This window comes from Mirounga leonina, unplaced genomic scaffold (genome assembly GCF_011800145.1).
Source record: "Mirounga leonina isolate KUSES-001 unplaced genomic scaffold, KU_Mleo_1.0 Mir_168, whole genome shotgun sequence".
Lineage (NCBI taxonomy): Eukaryota > Metazoa > Chordata > Mammalia > Carnivora > Phocidae > Mirounga > Mirounga leonina.
Window position 1 is genome coordinate 8,252,420 of NW_023270426.1, and position 15,680 is coordinate 8,268,099.

The 15,680-nt window shown below is 39.9% G+C and overlaps 1 protein-coding gene across 1 annotated transcript in view; it reads left to right on the forward strand.

Moving 5' to 3' along the window:
• The window catches only part of LOC118016566 (zinc finger protein 474-like), a 148,264-nt gene that overhangs the window by 71,656 nt on the left and 60,928 nt on the right, over positions 1–15,680 (forward strand). The window contains exon 6 of the mRNA XM_035013984.1: positions 10,496–10,599. The gene's annotated coding sequence lies outside the window, so the exon portion shown is untranslated. The remainder of the gene's footprint in view (positions 1–10,495; positions 10,600–15,680) is intronic.

Below are 15,680 nucleotides of genomic sequence, written 5' to 3' on the forward strand. Positions count from 1 at the left end.
CCCTCTGCCTGCAGCTCCCCCTGCTTGTACTCTCGCCCACTCTCTCTCGCCCATGCTCTCTCTCTCTAACAAATAAATAAAATCTTTAAAAAAAAAATAAAAATAAAAAAATAAAAACTTTCTATCTCAGCAAGGGCTGGATTTCGATGCTATTATTTCACAAAGGACTCGAAAGAATTTGCTTTTAGATTCAAATCTGAGCAACGGCATTTTTGATCTGGGGAATATCTATCTATTACTCCTTCTCTGTGACAATAAAACTTTGTGTCTAGCCTGAATTGCTGAAGGGCAATAGTGAAAAAAAGAGGGGGGACTGGATTACTGTGAGTAGGTATATTCTTCCCGGGGTAAAATATGACCCCAGGCCTTCTTCAAGCCCTGTTGTTTATATGTGGATACACACCTGCTCAAAGTCATTCCTTGTTCTGACCCAAGAAATAGCAATAAAAGAGCCCTAAGAAGCTGAGTTCCTGGGTGAACTAACTGGACACTGAAGAAGTGAGTAATAAAAACACCAAAAGTTAGGAAGTGTCCAGTATCTGATACAGCTAGGGGATTCAGATGGAGATACCATTTGCATAAGTCCTCATCTCTAACCCTGAGAAAACAAGGGAACATAGCTCTTTTTTTTTTTTTTAAGATTTTATTTATTCATTTATTTGAGAGAGTGAGAGAGAGAGCACATGAGAGGGGGAAGGTCAGAGGGAGAAGCAGACTCCCCGCCAAGCAGGGAGCCTGATGCGGGACTCAATCCCAGGACTCCAGGATCATGACCTGAGCCGAAGGCAGTCGCTTAACCAACTGAGCCACCCAGGCGCCTGGGAACATAGCTCTTGATTCTCAACATGCTCCACCCCCCGTCCCCCTGCTGACCTCATGCATCTCTATCAAGTGTCAATCACAAAGTAGCTTTAAGAATGTCTTCTTGGCGGGCACCTGGGTGGCTCAGTTGGTTAAGCGACTGCCTTCGGCTCAGGTCATGATCCTGGAGTCCCGGGATGGAGTCCCACATTGGGCTCCCTGCTTGGCGGGGAGTCTGCTTCTCCTTCTGACCCTCCTCCCTCTCATGCTCTCTGTCTCTCATTCTCTCTCTCTCAAATAAATAAATAAAATCTTTAAAAAAAAAAAAAAAGAATGTCTTCTTGGCCTTGTTTGCCCATTAAAGTATAGACATAAAGAAAACAGTTCCACAGATGGGTGTTTCCTCTTATGAGAGCCATTTCCTTGGGTCTCCTCCAAAGAGAAATTGACAGAAGCACTGGTAAGGCATTAGGGGCAGATTTTCTTTCCTTTCCAGAACCTCCCAGATGCCCCACTGTTTTCTCACTTGTATTGTTTCATTAAGAAGTTTGGTACAATTCTGGTCTTTGTTCCTAGGTACATAAAGTTTCTTTTCTTTGGCTCTCAAAAAAATGTTTTATCACAGATTTTGTGCAGTTTGGCTATGATTATGATTATGTGGTTTTCGTCATGTTTTTTGTGGTGTGGTTTATTGAGTTTCTTGCAGCTGCCAGTTGTAATTCTCACCAAATTTGTAATTTTTCAGGCATTATTTCTTCAAATATTCTTTTTGTCTACCCTCCTTTAGGGACTCCAATTATGTGTATATTAGGCTGCTTGATGTTTTCTCACAGCTATCTTATGCTCACAATATATATTTTTAAAATTATTTTTCCCCTGTGTATTTTATTTTGGATTGTTTCTATTGTTATGTCTTCAAGTTCATTAATCTTTTCTTCTGTGACATCTCATATGTGCAACTTCTGCCTCTCTTAGAAGAAGCATGGAGTCTGCTTGAGAGTCTCTCTCTCTCTCTCTCCCTCTTCCCCTTCCCCATCTTGCTTTTGATTTCTCTCTCAAATAATTAAATCTTTAAAAAAATATATCATTTCCAATATCTTTAGATAATATGAAATACTTGGGGATAAATCTAACAACAACAGATACTCAAGTCCTGAAAACTCTAAAACAGTGTTGAGAGAAATTAAAGAAGACTGAAATTAATGGAGAGTTATTGCCTGTTCACAGGTTAGAAGATGTTAAGATACTGCAAAGAGGTTAATTCTCCCCAACTGATGTATACGTTCCACTCAAACTAAAAAAGGAAAAAGAAAAATCCCAGCAGGCAGTTTTGTAGAAACGAAGAAGCTAATTCTAGAATTCACATGGAAATGAAAAAGGCTTAAAACAGACACAACGATTTTGAAAAAGAGGAACAAAAGCAGGAGACCAACACTACCCAATTTGAAGATTTATAAAGCTGCAGAAAACAAGGCAATATGGTATTGGTTTAAATACAGACAAATTGATCAGTGAAACAGAGTAGAGGGTTCAGAAACAAACCCACACATATATGGTCAGTTAGTTTTCAAAACAATATAACATAATTCAAATTATCTTCTCAACAGATGGTGCTGGAACAAATGACTATCCATATGCAAACAAATTTCAATGTATATCTCACACCACATACAAAAATGAATTCAAATGTACACTCTAGAACTACAAATTTTTCATTAAAAAACACTGGAGAAAAATTTTTTGACCTTGGTTTAGGCAAAGATATCTTAGATACAACACCAAAAACAGGACCCACACACAAAAAAAATCAGTAAATTGGACTCTATCAAAGTTAAAAATCTTTATCTACAGTAACCAAATTATGGAAATAGCCCAAATGTCCATCAACTGGTGAATGGATAAAGATAGGGTATATATACAATGGAATATTACTCAGCTATAAAATAGAATGAAATCTTGCCATTTGCAAGGACATGGATGGAGCTAGAAAGTATTATGTTAAACAGAATAAGTCAGAGAAAGACAAATACCATAGGATTTCACTCATTTGTGGAGTTTAAGAAACAAAACAAACGATCATGGGAGGCGGAAAAAGAGAGGATATCCAAGAAACAGAGTCTTAACTCTATAGAACACACTGATGGTCACCAGAGGGGAGGTGGGGAGGGATGGAGGAAGTAGGTGATGGGGATTAAGGAGGGCACTTGCTGTGCTGAACTCCGGGTGATGTATGGAAGTGTTGAGTCACTAAATTCTACACCTGAAACTAATATTACCCTGTATGTTAACCACCTGGAATTTAAATAAAAATTTTTTAAAAAATTAAAAACTTCTTCAAAAGTCACTTTCAAGAGAATTAAGACAAGTCAGAGACTGGGGGAAATATATTTATCTGATTGATAAAGCACTTGTATCCAAATTTCATAAGGAACACTCAAAATTTAATAATGGATAAACAATCAAAAATTTTAAATGGGAAAAATATTTTAACAGACTATTATGAAATAATCAGCGTCTAAACAGTGGATATTAGAAAGCAGAGAAGAGGGCCTCATTTTTAGCCTGGTGATAGGTGATAAAGCGAGGTAGTATGCCTTCAAGTACTTGCAGGATTCGGTACGCTTCCTCCAGCTAGCACGAGGTGAGTGCTCTGAAACTTCTCATACACGTATTATTTGTTCTGTCTTCCTTTACATACCCACCAACTCCTCGATTTTAATAAAAATTAAATTAATTTCTTTTCCTCTCATACTACCAGAGTGCTAGACAAATGTCATCTTGCTACCCAAAACAATTTTATAAGGAGCCAGGAGTTTATGCTGTTTTTCTAAATTGCCATTCTAAAATTCTATTTTCAAATCCACAAAAATATATTAAGGCCTATCAGGTATAATCTCTCACACTAAGTATCGTTAAGCAAACAAACAAGTATAAAAAACAACCTTTATCATCAAAGAGTATGAGATGTAGCTAGAGCTAAGGAGCACGAGTTTTAAAGGAGAGAAATTGAATAGAACACAAACTGAAAATAACTGTTCATTACAGACGGAAGAGGGACTTCTCATAACGCAGTGTATGGTTAAGTGTCCAGTGAACATTCCAGACAATGGTTGCCATAGGAAATTTGAGGTTCATAATCCGGGCTAGTTGGGGAAGTTTTTCTTAGAAGAAGTAGGACTGAAGTTGGGTCTTGGAAGGTTTTATAACATGCACCAAATGTTTGGCTAGACCTAGGAAACACACAATTGCTTTTAATAAATTGTTGGGCTGATGTTCTGTGTTCAGAGAGTCAATATGTTCAGGGGATGACTCTGCCAGTAAAAAGTCAGGCCCTTTCGATGCTGCTGCTGTCAGCCCTGCCAATGGATTGCCCTTCTCCCAAGCCAAACACACCATGGGACTGAAGTCTGAAGGGCAGGGTCAGGAATAGCCCACTTGACAGAACTGGGATGTGTTTGTGGAAGTACACGCTGAAGCACCTGTGCACACCCATGTCTGACGTGGTTATTAGTCCTTCGCTTTGTCCAGTGGGAAACTTGTTCACAGATGTTGCTGGAGGGAAAGAAAATGCTCAGTGTTTATGGGGCAAATCTGCTCTGAAGAAACCATTATGTTCAGCTGAGGAAATGCCATAGTTATTTTGGTATTCCTTTAATTTTGGAAGCCTGTATGATTTGCAGGGCTGACCAAAAGGCTTTTTAAAAAATCCACAAATAAACATGAAATTCCTGTTTAATATGGTGGATGTTATTGGTTTTCGAAAAACAAAAGAACAGTCACTCTTGAGCCCAACCGAAAAGCTCAAGGCCTTTCTGGTATGGACAACCCAGAAAACTTATGACATAAGCTTTATTTCCGAGTTAGAACACCTACCTCAAAAAGTAGGCCCTGCAGGAAGGCCCTTTCTATTCTGAACATTTCTGAAACTGGTAGCAAAGAGCAGACAGATAAAATAAAGCTAAGAGGAAGTTTCCATAAATCAATCTCTCATCGGCGGTCAGGGGATTTTTCCCCCTTGAAACAATAATCTCTAGCTCTTTTTAACTGAAGCCTTTTCTGAGCTGGATAAATGGAGGAGAATGCATTTGGGTTCTTTATCCATCTTAATGCCTAATAAAGTGTTTATTGTCTCTCAGAAAATAGAGTAATTTATAATTTTTTTTCATAGGTATGTAACCTCTGTCTTGATGAATCAAAGTAATTCTGGAATCAGTTGGGATCACCTGTGATGGTTGATGTAAACCCCTTTCTGGACATTCTTACTTGGGGCAGGTTGGAGATTACCAGAGGATGATCGCTGATCTTGTCTCTGTCTCTGTTGAGAGATCTGATTACCTCTGGTCTTAAATTCCCACTTCTATTGAATTTGTAATCTCCTCTCATCCCACGTGTGGTGTATGACACTGACTTTTGCAACTGACCCAAGGCTGTGTGTGGAGGAGAATTTCCCAAAGATTTGGAGCATGTGTAAGGGTGGAATGGGGTAGATGGTAGGTATCTGTGTTTATAAAAATACTCTAGGGTGCCTGGGTGGCTCAGTCGGTTAAGCGACTGCCTTCGGCTCAGGTCATGATCCTGGAGTCCTGGGATCGAGTCCCGCATCGGGCTCCCTGCTCGGCAGGGAGTCTGCTTCTCCCTCTGACCCTCCTCCCTCTCATGCTTTCTGTCTCTCATTCTCTCTCTCTCAAATAAATAAATAAAATCTTTAAAAAAAAATACTCTAGAAGTTTCTATAACCAACAGGCCCTCTTTTTCTAAAGTAAGGACCTAACCTCCCCTCCACAGTATAGCTTTCACTTTTACTCTTCAGATCTCATTACTCATTCTTTAAAGTTTTACTGGCCCCCAATCCAAGATTCCTATAAAGTAGTTCCTCTCTCAAACTGGCCCCAGACCAGTGCTATCCAGTAGAACTTTCTGTGATAGAAAATTTCATTTATTTAATGCCATTGTCCAAATATAAATGAGCAAATCGTGATTCTCTGTTGAAGTGCTTGATAAATAATTTCTTAGAGCAGCCAAATAATTTAATATATCTAAGCCATGGTTTTAAAATATATGATTTGTGTTCTTCATTTTTAGGTATACTCCAGTTATATATATATATATATATTTTTTTTTTTCTTTTGTCCATTGTCTCTAAGGAAGTTTGGCATTTCCTACAATGGAAGGATGTGCTTGATTTTTGCCTTAATATACTTCCCTCTCAGAAATTAAATATGCCTCTGCTAATGTGCTGTCCTGCATCTAATTGTTATTTCTTTCAGTATAAGGAATGAGTTTTGGGCCCCTGCAATTTTTTTAAAGGAAGTATTACTTCTCCCAGGAGTATAGATTTTGTTTCACAATATATATTTGCCTTCCACATTCCTTCCTTTAAAATGTTTATTACAAATGTTAATCTCAAACAGATGGGTTTTGTTTTTGTGATTGACTTTGTGTTTAATAGATGCTGTGAACCCTTCACAGAAAGACTTTTGCTTCTGAGCCAAGGCCTGGCATGATAATTCCTTTCTGAAACACTGCCTTGTTTAGTTATTTGCTTCTCCTACCTTTACATCTCTTCTGCTTTTTTTGGCACCTAATCATTCAGGTATTACGTGAAAATTTAGCATTTCTGTTTAGGAAGATCAGAGAAGACTGATGCATGCCCAAGCATTTCCTCTTGTGATTTGAATTCCATCTTCCAGGTGTTTTAAGTAATGCAATTGTCTTCATTCTGTTGGGTGAAATGAGTTCTGCAAAAGGAACCTTTGTTATTGGGCTAGTAATTTATTTTCTATTAGTTTATCACATTAAGTAAAATATCTATTTTTATCCAGTCAATTGTAGTTTCCAGTCTTAGCATCTTAAGTTTTAAACTTTCAATTATAAGAGTTACTCTTATTTTGCCACCCATAATACATAATAATTGACATTTAAAGTCGCAAATATCTTTATTACATACCGTAATTATGAAAGTAATGTAAGCACGTGAATTTAAAATGTGGGCTCAGGAAGAAAATAACCCACAGTCAACCACTCTAATGCAATCATTCTTTTATTTCTTTTCACACGCATGTTTTCAGTTAGTTAAAACAATGACGTTTGTACAGTTTAGTGTCATACTTTGTAATTAGTTAACATTTTATTGTATGGTTTTTCTATGTTGTGATGGTCTCCTCAGCCCTCTTTTTTTATAACCATCATTTCAGTTGGCTACATATTATTCTATTCAGGTGCCACACTATAATTTACTTAAATAATCCCCTAATGGTGAGCATTTGGAATATATCTAATATTTAAGCCTGATAAACAAGACTTCTAGGAGCATCTTTGTATTTATAGCGTTTAACATATTTTGTTTAACCTAATAGTGGAATTATTTATCTATTATAGAAAATGTATCATTCTGCCCAGACCCATGTCTAATAGACTAAATCTATCCATATCTATTATTACTTTACTGAGATAGCTAAATTTTGAAACCCTAACATCAGGCAAGGGTACGGCCAGTTAGTGTATTGGGAACAGACAATTTTCTACAATGTTAAATATAGTAACAAATTTACTCAAAGTCTCCTTTTGAGCACTATGTCAAGTACTATTCCTGACATACTAAGAAGACAGCAATGACCAAGGGAGCCACCATTCCTGTCTTGATGGAGCTTTCTTTAGTATAGAAGCTATGGATCAGTCTATAGAGTGGCCAGTACTTTGGATGGGGAAATAGATGTCCTATGGAAATACATAGATAGGGCTCCGCCCCTACTCCCAGAGTCTTGTAGAGCTTCCTAGAAGACATAGCATTTAAATAAGTCCTAAAGAATAAGGAAAGAGAAAAAAAAAAGTGGTGTAGGAAAAGAAGGTAAGTATACTTCAAGCAGAGCTAATGGCACATTGAAAGACCACTAAGCAAGGGAGCTCATGTACATAAAAAATGAAAAGAAAGCAGTGTGCCTGGAGAGAGGATTGTGTGTAGGACTAGTTTAACATTTCTTTTGCCTTTTGCTTAACATTCATCAACAATTGGATTTAATCCTTGATTTATCTACTGAGTTGATAATCCAAACTTTATTTCCCACAAAAGTATTCCTGTCCTAATACAAGGCATTTAATTAGAGGTCAGTTAAACTTAACCCTTGCCAGCATCGGATGGTATCAGTTAGGTTATTGTAACAGCAGAAGAATTAAAAAAGATATTATTTATGTCTATAATGATCATTTCAAGATCTATGGCGGGGTTTGAGGGAAACCCCCAGGGGAAGTTCTGTTCAAAGAGATCTCCCATAATTATTTTCCTGAGAACTGAAATTCCTATTGTTTCTTTCTCCTTTGGCTTAAAAATATTGAAAGCTCTTATTAATTTGTAAATTTATTAGTGGAAAGGATTACACATTCTATTCCTTTCAGCCGTAAACACTTTGTAATAAATTATTTTTTCAAAGAGTTTTGTCCTTAAAGAATGGATCACAGTAGAGTTAAATTCTGATTGTGAATTTTGAGACTGTTTCATTCTGATTGTGAATTTTGAGACTGAAACAATCCCTAAAAATTGTTTCTTTTTGGAATGTGAAAACCCAGGTGTGGGCATTAAACTTCTGGAAGCCTTGGGAAATAGGGGTGGAGAGTGGAAAGAAAATATTAGCCCTGGGGTGCCAGGGTGGCTCGGTTAAGTGCCCGGCTCTTAATCTCAGCTCAGGTCTTGATCTCATGGTCATGAGTTCAAGCCCCAGGCTGGGCTCCACACTGGGTGTGGAGCCTACTTAAAAAAAAAAAGAAGAGCAAGAAGATATTAGCCCCAAAAGATGATGAAATAGTTCCAAATCATACTCTCTGCACAAACTTTCCTAATCCCAGCCCTGTGCCCAGTAGCCGTTCTAGAGGAAAGTAGAAAATACCTTTGCAATATAAATCCTTTTAAACATAAATGTGAGACTTTTTTTGCTGCATGGCCCATTACTCAATATCACGCAGACCAACAGAATCATGTTTTCCTTTATACTCTTTGGCGACTAGGCTCTGTATTAGGAGGCACACCCTGTGTCTTAAAGAGTCACGAAGAGTTGCACCAGGTGGCAAGAGTAGTGATTAATACATTTGCTGGCACCAAAATTAGGTGGAGCAATCGAGTTTTGATTTGGTTATAGCAATCATCATAGCTAATATTTCCTATCTTATGACATTTTCAGTCTACTATTTAAGTACTGTGGCCGTCATTTGACTGTTTATGAATATTCTGATTCTCCTCTTTCAGGGTATGTTGTAGTGATTTCACTCCTTGCTTCTTTAAGATAATGACTTACTTTGGCCAGTGACATAAGAATGAAAGTGATGTCTGTCTCTTTCAGATGGAAGCCTTAACCAGGGGAAGAGGGGATCAAATGGGCTTGAATCACACAGATTTAGCAGCCATTGGGAAAAGTGGAATTGTGGGGACTACTGAATGAAGAATAAATTCTTGTAGCCAAAGCAATGAAAATGGACAGTTACACATCAGGATTTTTTTCTGGCCACGCTCCACTTGTTCTGTGAAAAAGCCAGCATCCGTCAAATTCTTCCAAAGTCGTCCTGAAAGTTCTCAGGAAACTCTTGCCGTGTGTTGCAGCCAAATCTTTTGAGTTCAGTGTGCCATCTGTGATCTTCTCTTTGGCTGCAAATCACTATGGCAATGACAAGGAACAAAGAAGCAGCTCTTTCAACAGTGCACGTTAGAAGCGTTCTTGCCACCGTACTCGATTGCTGAGCCAAATTGCAAAGCCGTATGCTCAGGGCAGTGGCACCTAAACCAAATTTTGACTGTTGCAGTTAATACAAATGCCCCCTCTCATTGTTACGGAAGCTTCTAGCATCATATAGACATGCATTGGACTCCCAGAAATCTCACCTATGTTAGTTTTTATTCATTTTTTAATTCTAGTCCTGTCTCTTAGTACAAATATGAGGTCCTGGTAGCTCGACCAGAGTGACAGACAGAAAGGGGACTATGCTGTGAATCATCCTTACCTCTGTCCTGGCACTGAGTACTCCAAATAAACCAGTGCATCTAAAAGGACAATAATGGGGGCGCCTGGGTGGCTCAGTTGGTTAAGCGACTGCCTTCGGCTCAGGTCATGATCCTGGAGTCCCGGGATCGAGTCCCGCATCGGGCTCCCTGCTCGGCAGGGAGTCTGCTTCTCCCTCTGACCCTCCTCCCTCTCCTGCTCTCTGTCTCTCATTCTCTCTCTCTCAAATAAATAAATAAAATCTTTAAAAAAATAAAAGGACAATAATGGGGGCTATTTTTTTTGTAATCGCTGTTGCGGAAGGACAGCCACAAACCCTCTAAGCCAGTTGACCAATGCATGTGGTACAGACTGTGTCTCCAAAATGCAGTCTTCACTTCTCTATTTAGTAGCAAAATTTGAGTTTTACCTGGCACACGGACCTTAAAGTCCTACATGGCTTTTAACGGGAGGGAGGGAAGTCTCTTCCATTTCTTCTTTTCCCATCACATCTGGTTGGATTGGAGACGTAATGCTGAGACCTTGAGCAGCCACCTCAGACTACAAGGCAGAGAAGCCCCACATTGATGGAGCAAGAGGCTACAAGAAGCATGAGTCCTTGACACTGTGAAACTGCTCTCTGTCTTGAATTGTTTTCACTCAGACTATTAAATGAGACATACATACATTTCTACCTAAGTGAACCTATTGTTCTTTTCTTTTTTTAATAGCAGATACGTTTGTAGCCTAACTACTACAATAAGAAAATGAAGACAATGAAAAGAAAGCTACCGAAGATTTGGGGGAGAACTGGAAAGATTAGAGTTCTTTTGGGGTAAGAGATACTTAAGGTAAAGCAAGAAATTAAAAATGCATTGTTGACAAAGTTACACCACCCTGTGTTTATTCAGTAATGGGAGAAGCAAGTGGGTGGTTTCCCCAAAAGAATACACATTAGTTAACTTACTCTAATTTTGTAACCCCTATCCTCAATATGGGACATCAAAAGATGCTTTTCAATAGCTACCTGATGAATTTCAATAGCTAACTTCACGTTCTGAGCCCAACCGTGGGAAATAACTGATCCTCTCTTTCCTCAGAATTGTTTCATTAGAAGAATAAGACAGTAGAAGAAACACTTCAGCATCTTTTCTATCTCTACATTCCCCTATTGCCCACTTCTGTGCCAGGGGCTAAAAACCAACTTGCTACAGTCTTCAGAGTCCATTTCCTTTCTGCCAGCACATGAGTGAATGCTCTCTACTCCCAGAAGACTCGCAGCCATCGAATTCCCATACCCCAGGCCCAGTGGCTCTCCACAGGCCACGGGCTACAAAAGATGGGATCTGCCTCTGGGCTGACTGACTGAAGCCCAGTCCTGAATGGATCACCTTAGTTCATATAATAAATAAGAACTGCTTGGTTGGGGCGCCTGGGTGGCTCAGTTGGTTAAGCGGCTGCCTTCGGCTCAGGTCATGATCCTGGAGTCCCGGGATCGAGTCCCGCATCGGGCTCCCTGCTCAGCAGAGGGTCTGCTTCTCCCTCTGCCCTCTTCCCTCTCGTGCTCTCTGTCTCTCATTCTCTCTCGCTCAAAAAAAAAAAAAAAAAAAAAAAAAGAACTGCTTGGTTATAGTTCCCAAAAAACTTGACCAACGGTGACTTAAGCCATCATGATATTTATTATCCCAGTAAAATAAGAAGTCTAGAGGTAGGAGGTTCTAAAATTACTGAACTTCACTGGCATTATGACATCATCAAATACATACGTGCTCTCCACTCTTCTCCTTTGCTCTTCTCAGCATTGGTTTTCATTCCTCTTCAGTACAAGATGGCAGATGCAGCCCCATACTCACATCCCTCTTCAATCCCATTCGAAAGCAGGAAGCTGCAGGAAGTACAGGAAGCAGCTTTCTCTTTGCACCCTTCTGGCCAAATCAAGGAAGAAAATCCTTGCTAACTCAAATTGTGCTCCTCAGGTCACAGCGTCATGCCTCACCTGGGAACTAATTAAAATGCAACGTCCCGGGCGCCTGGGTGGCTCAGTCGTTAAGCGTCTGCCTTCGGCTCAGGTCATGATCCCAGGGTCCTGGGATCGAGTCCCACATCGGGCTCCCTGCTTGGCAGGAAGCCTGCTTCTCCCTCTCCCATTCCCCCTGCTTGTGTTACTGCTCTCGCTATCTCTCTCTCTGTCAAATAAATAAATAAAATCTTAAAAATAAATAAATAAATAAAATGCAACGTCCCTAGCCCCATCCTGATTACCGATTCAGATTCTGTATATTAACAAGATCCTCAGGTGATTCGCACATACAGTAAAATTTGAGACACAATGCTCTAATGCACTTCTTATGTCTTTTTAGCCAGAGCTTAACGACATGGCTGTCCCCAGGTGGAAAGGAGGAAGGGAAAGTAATTTTCTTCCTTCCTTCCTTCCTTCCTTTTTTTTTTCTTTCTCTTTCTTTCTTTCTTTCTTTCTTTCTTTCTTTCTTTCTTTCTTTCTTTCTTTCTTTCTTTCTTAAGAAATAGGAAATAGCAAACGAAGTAGGGAAAGTCTGTTGATGGGACAATTCCCAGGATCCACCATAGTACTTCTCCAGGGTCAGGGTGGTGCGGAATGCCGTGCTCCCTGTAGTTCATTACTACTCACTGTGGATCTCTACGTCCGTGTAGCCTCTGACACCTGCCCACAGAATGAAGGCCTGGCGCATCCGCAGTATTTTTAACAGCAGGTTGAGACTTTACCCATGTGATTTGGGAAAGGTTTCTCACTTTTACGATCTTGAGGTTTAAGAGTGCTGTGTAACCTAGGAGAATTCAAAGGAAAAACATTAAAGCCAGTATAATGGGAGGGAAGCTGAAAATCGTAAAAGAGCAGATTTTTTTTTTTTCAGTTGGTTTAAAATGTGTTTTCACTAGAGCCGCTAACAAAATCTATTTTCACGTACATCTTTTTCTCTGCTTTGCATTGGTTTTCTGGTCTTACCGAGAATTTACTGAGCAGGGTATTTGTAAACAGGAAGGAATTGGCTTTGAGGATTTTGGTCTAATTTTAAAGACGAAAATTGGGCAGTGGAAGGGTTGAGCCATGAATAAGCTAAGCCTTCTTAAGCATTCCATAAAGTAAAATTCTAAAAAGGTTTTCAATGATACAAAGTAATATGACGTAAGGTTAAAACGGAATATAGAAAAAAATCAGAAAATAAAGGAATGATGTCAGGAGACTTCTCAATCTTGGGGCAAGGACCTTGTAAATGCCGATTTAAGCCGATTACGGTTGGACCTCCTGGTGATTATGTGATGATTTACACACGGTAACATAAAAATAACAGATGTCTTTTTTGGTCTCCACATACCTCTGTACATTTATTTGAAGACTTCGAAATCACTGCTCTTTCCCAGGGGTGACTTAAAGGGCATTTTGAGAATGGGTTTGGGCGACCTTCCCATCTCTTCCCAACAAAATCTTTACTTGTTTAATTCAACGGAAGAGGTATGCTCCCAATAAACTTATTTTTCTGTTGCCTCACCTTTTTGATATGATAGAAGACACTGAGTATAACTCCAGAGATAAAGAAATCTTTGTAGGGAAAAACCAGAATAAACTTCAATATAGACATAGCTGCTTGATTTCAGAAATGCTGCAGACACACTCAATAGTGTGTCCTTAAAACAAAAGTGCAAGTGAATCAGTGGTTGTATGCAGGCAAGCGAAGAGTTGGAGGACGTGCCACTTCTTACAACATTTGGCATGTTTTAAGTGCACATAGTTCTCATCGAATTGGCTGGGAGGCCCCTACAGAGATCTGCTGGCAGACTGTGGTGCCCACTAAAACAACTGAGACTTTCAATAAAAATTCATGCCATGGGTGCCAAAGCAAACTTGTGAAAATTGTCCACTTTTAGGCAACCCGGACAAAAACCTTAGGAGGGCTGAAGTCACTGTTTAAAAGGGTCTCCGTAAGAGCCAAGAGAAATGTATCCCTGATTTATGTGAATACAGATTCTTGTAAATGGTAAAGCCACAGCGAGCCAAATTTGATTTCGTACCTGGAACCTGGATCTGGCTCCGCCTGACCTGGCTGGTGAAAACAGTGGGGCTCCTTGGTCCTCGTTCTCAGAGATGCTAAATAGAGATGTCAAGAAGATGGTGAAACTGGATTTTAAATTTAGCAGTTTGGTGATGAATTGGGGATTTGGGGGAGTCCTGTTTTTATTCTTTCAGATTGACTGTGGTCATTGAACTGAAAGGAAAATAATATTTTCAACAAAGCAAGAAAGCAAGTTCAATTACGAAACTGGAAGCCTTAAGAAAATATTGTTTTTTTTTTTTTTTCTTTTTCTGGTATTTGAGTTCCAGAGTCTCGTCAAATGGGAGTTGTGTCCAGTCTGCTCCGTGGTAAATCAGAATGTCACCACTTGACCTTGGCAAAGTTACCTGGTAATGAGGATGAAAGGTGTATGGAACAATTTGTGTCTATCTGAGTCAGTGAGTTTTCCTTCAACAGCACAAATGTGTCATCTGTTTTGTCGTGGCTCCTCTTGAGCAATAGAAGCTGCAGTGGCCATGAAGAGGAATGGGAAGGGCACCCGCCTGTGGGTCATGAGGCAGGATTCCCACATAGCTATGTGACTGTCAATGCATAGGCTTTCTGGAAGGATGCAAAAGAAACTGGTAACACATGTTGCTGCTGGAGTAGGTCCTGGAGTGGGAACCTGGTGAGTCAGAGGTGGGAAAAGAATTTACTTTTTCATGTGTGCTCTTTTTTCATTTTTTGGTGCTATATATATATATATATATCCCATTCAAGAAAGCATATGCATATTGCATATGTATGTGTGTATATGTATACACACATATATGTGTATTGCTCATTGAAAAAAAAAATCAATGTAGTATCAAAAGACAGAGTGAGCAAACAAAGGCCATATCCTTCTTGGCTCTCCATTGCACTGGATGGATAATTTTCTCCCTCTGAACCTTAAATGACTCTTCTAAAATGAAGTGGGGTAAATTTAGACTACAGAAAATGCTAATGTTTGTTAAAGCAGGGACTCCCAAACCATAGAAAATAAACATACCCATTTTGAGTCTGATACTGGAGAGATCATGTCTTGTTAACATGAACCCCACTAGCCAAAAAGTTCAAAATTCAGTGGTTGTGTTAGAACAGCTGCTCTGAGAAGGAGCATTCGGGAAGAGGGGGAGAAGTTGCTAGGAGCGGAAGCTGGGGGGGGGCGGGCAGGAGAGCAGTGTGGCTAAAGGCTCATGGGGGATAACAGACAACTTGGTCACGACCAAGTTTACCTGACTGGGATCATCACCTCTCAAAAGCCCCTGCCAGTCTGTGCTTTATCTAGGAGTGAATTTTAGTATGGCTGCCCTTGACCAGCCCAGCTGAACTTATCTTAATATCTTCCTGTAACTGGGCTCTGGCCTCGTGCCTCAGCGTATGCACTTGCCCACACTTTATGGCTCCTAGCTGTATTCCTGCCCACTCTAATTCCATTACAACTTGCATGGGAGAAGACTAATCTCCCTCCTCTGTCCCTGCACTTTCTCTAACTGGCTTTGACATTGCAAAAGTGATTTTACACTTAGTCACATACGACTGAATGTCTGCCACCTAGCTGCTTGGAGTAGATGATGTGGAAAAGAGTATAGGCTTTGAAGTCAGGCAGGCAGGGCCTGTGTTCACATTTCCAAGGTGTCCTCACTTGTGGGCTGCAGAAATATGACTAAGCTACTTAGGCTTTCTGTACCTGCTGCTTCATTTGTAATGTAATCCCTTAGTTATGCACCATGAGTCTGAAAAGAGCCTGTTGACCCTGCCTGTTCTGGAAAGAAAGTGTTCTCCTCTGAACACCCAGGGAGTCTAGAGCTGACCCTGCCTGTTCTGGAAAGAAAGCGTTCTCCTC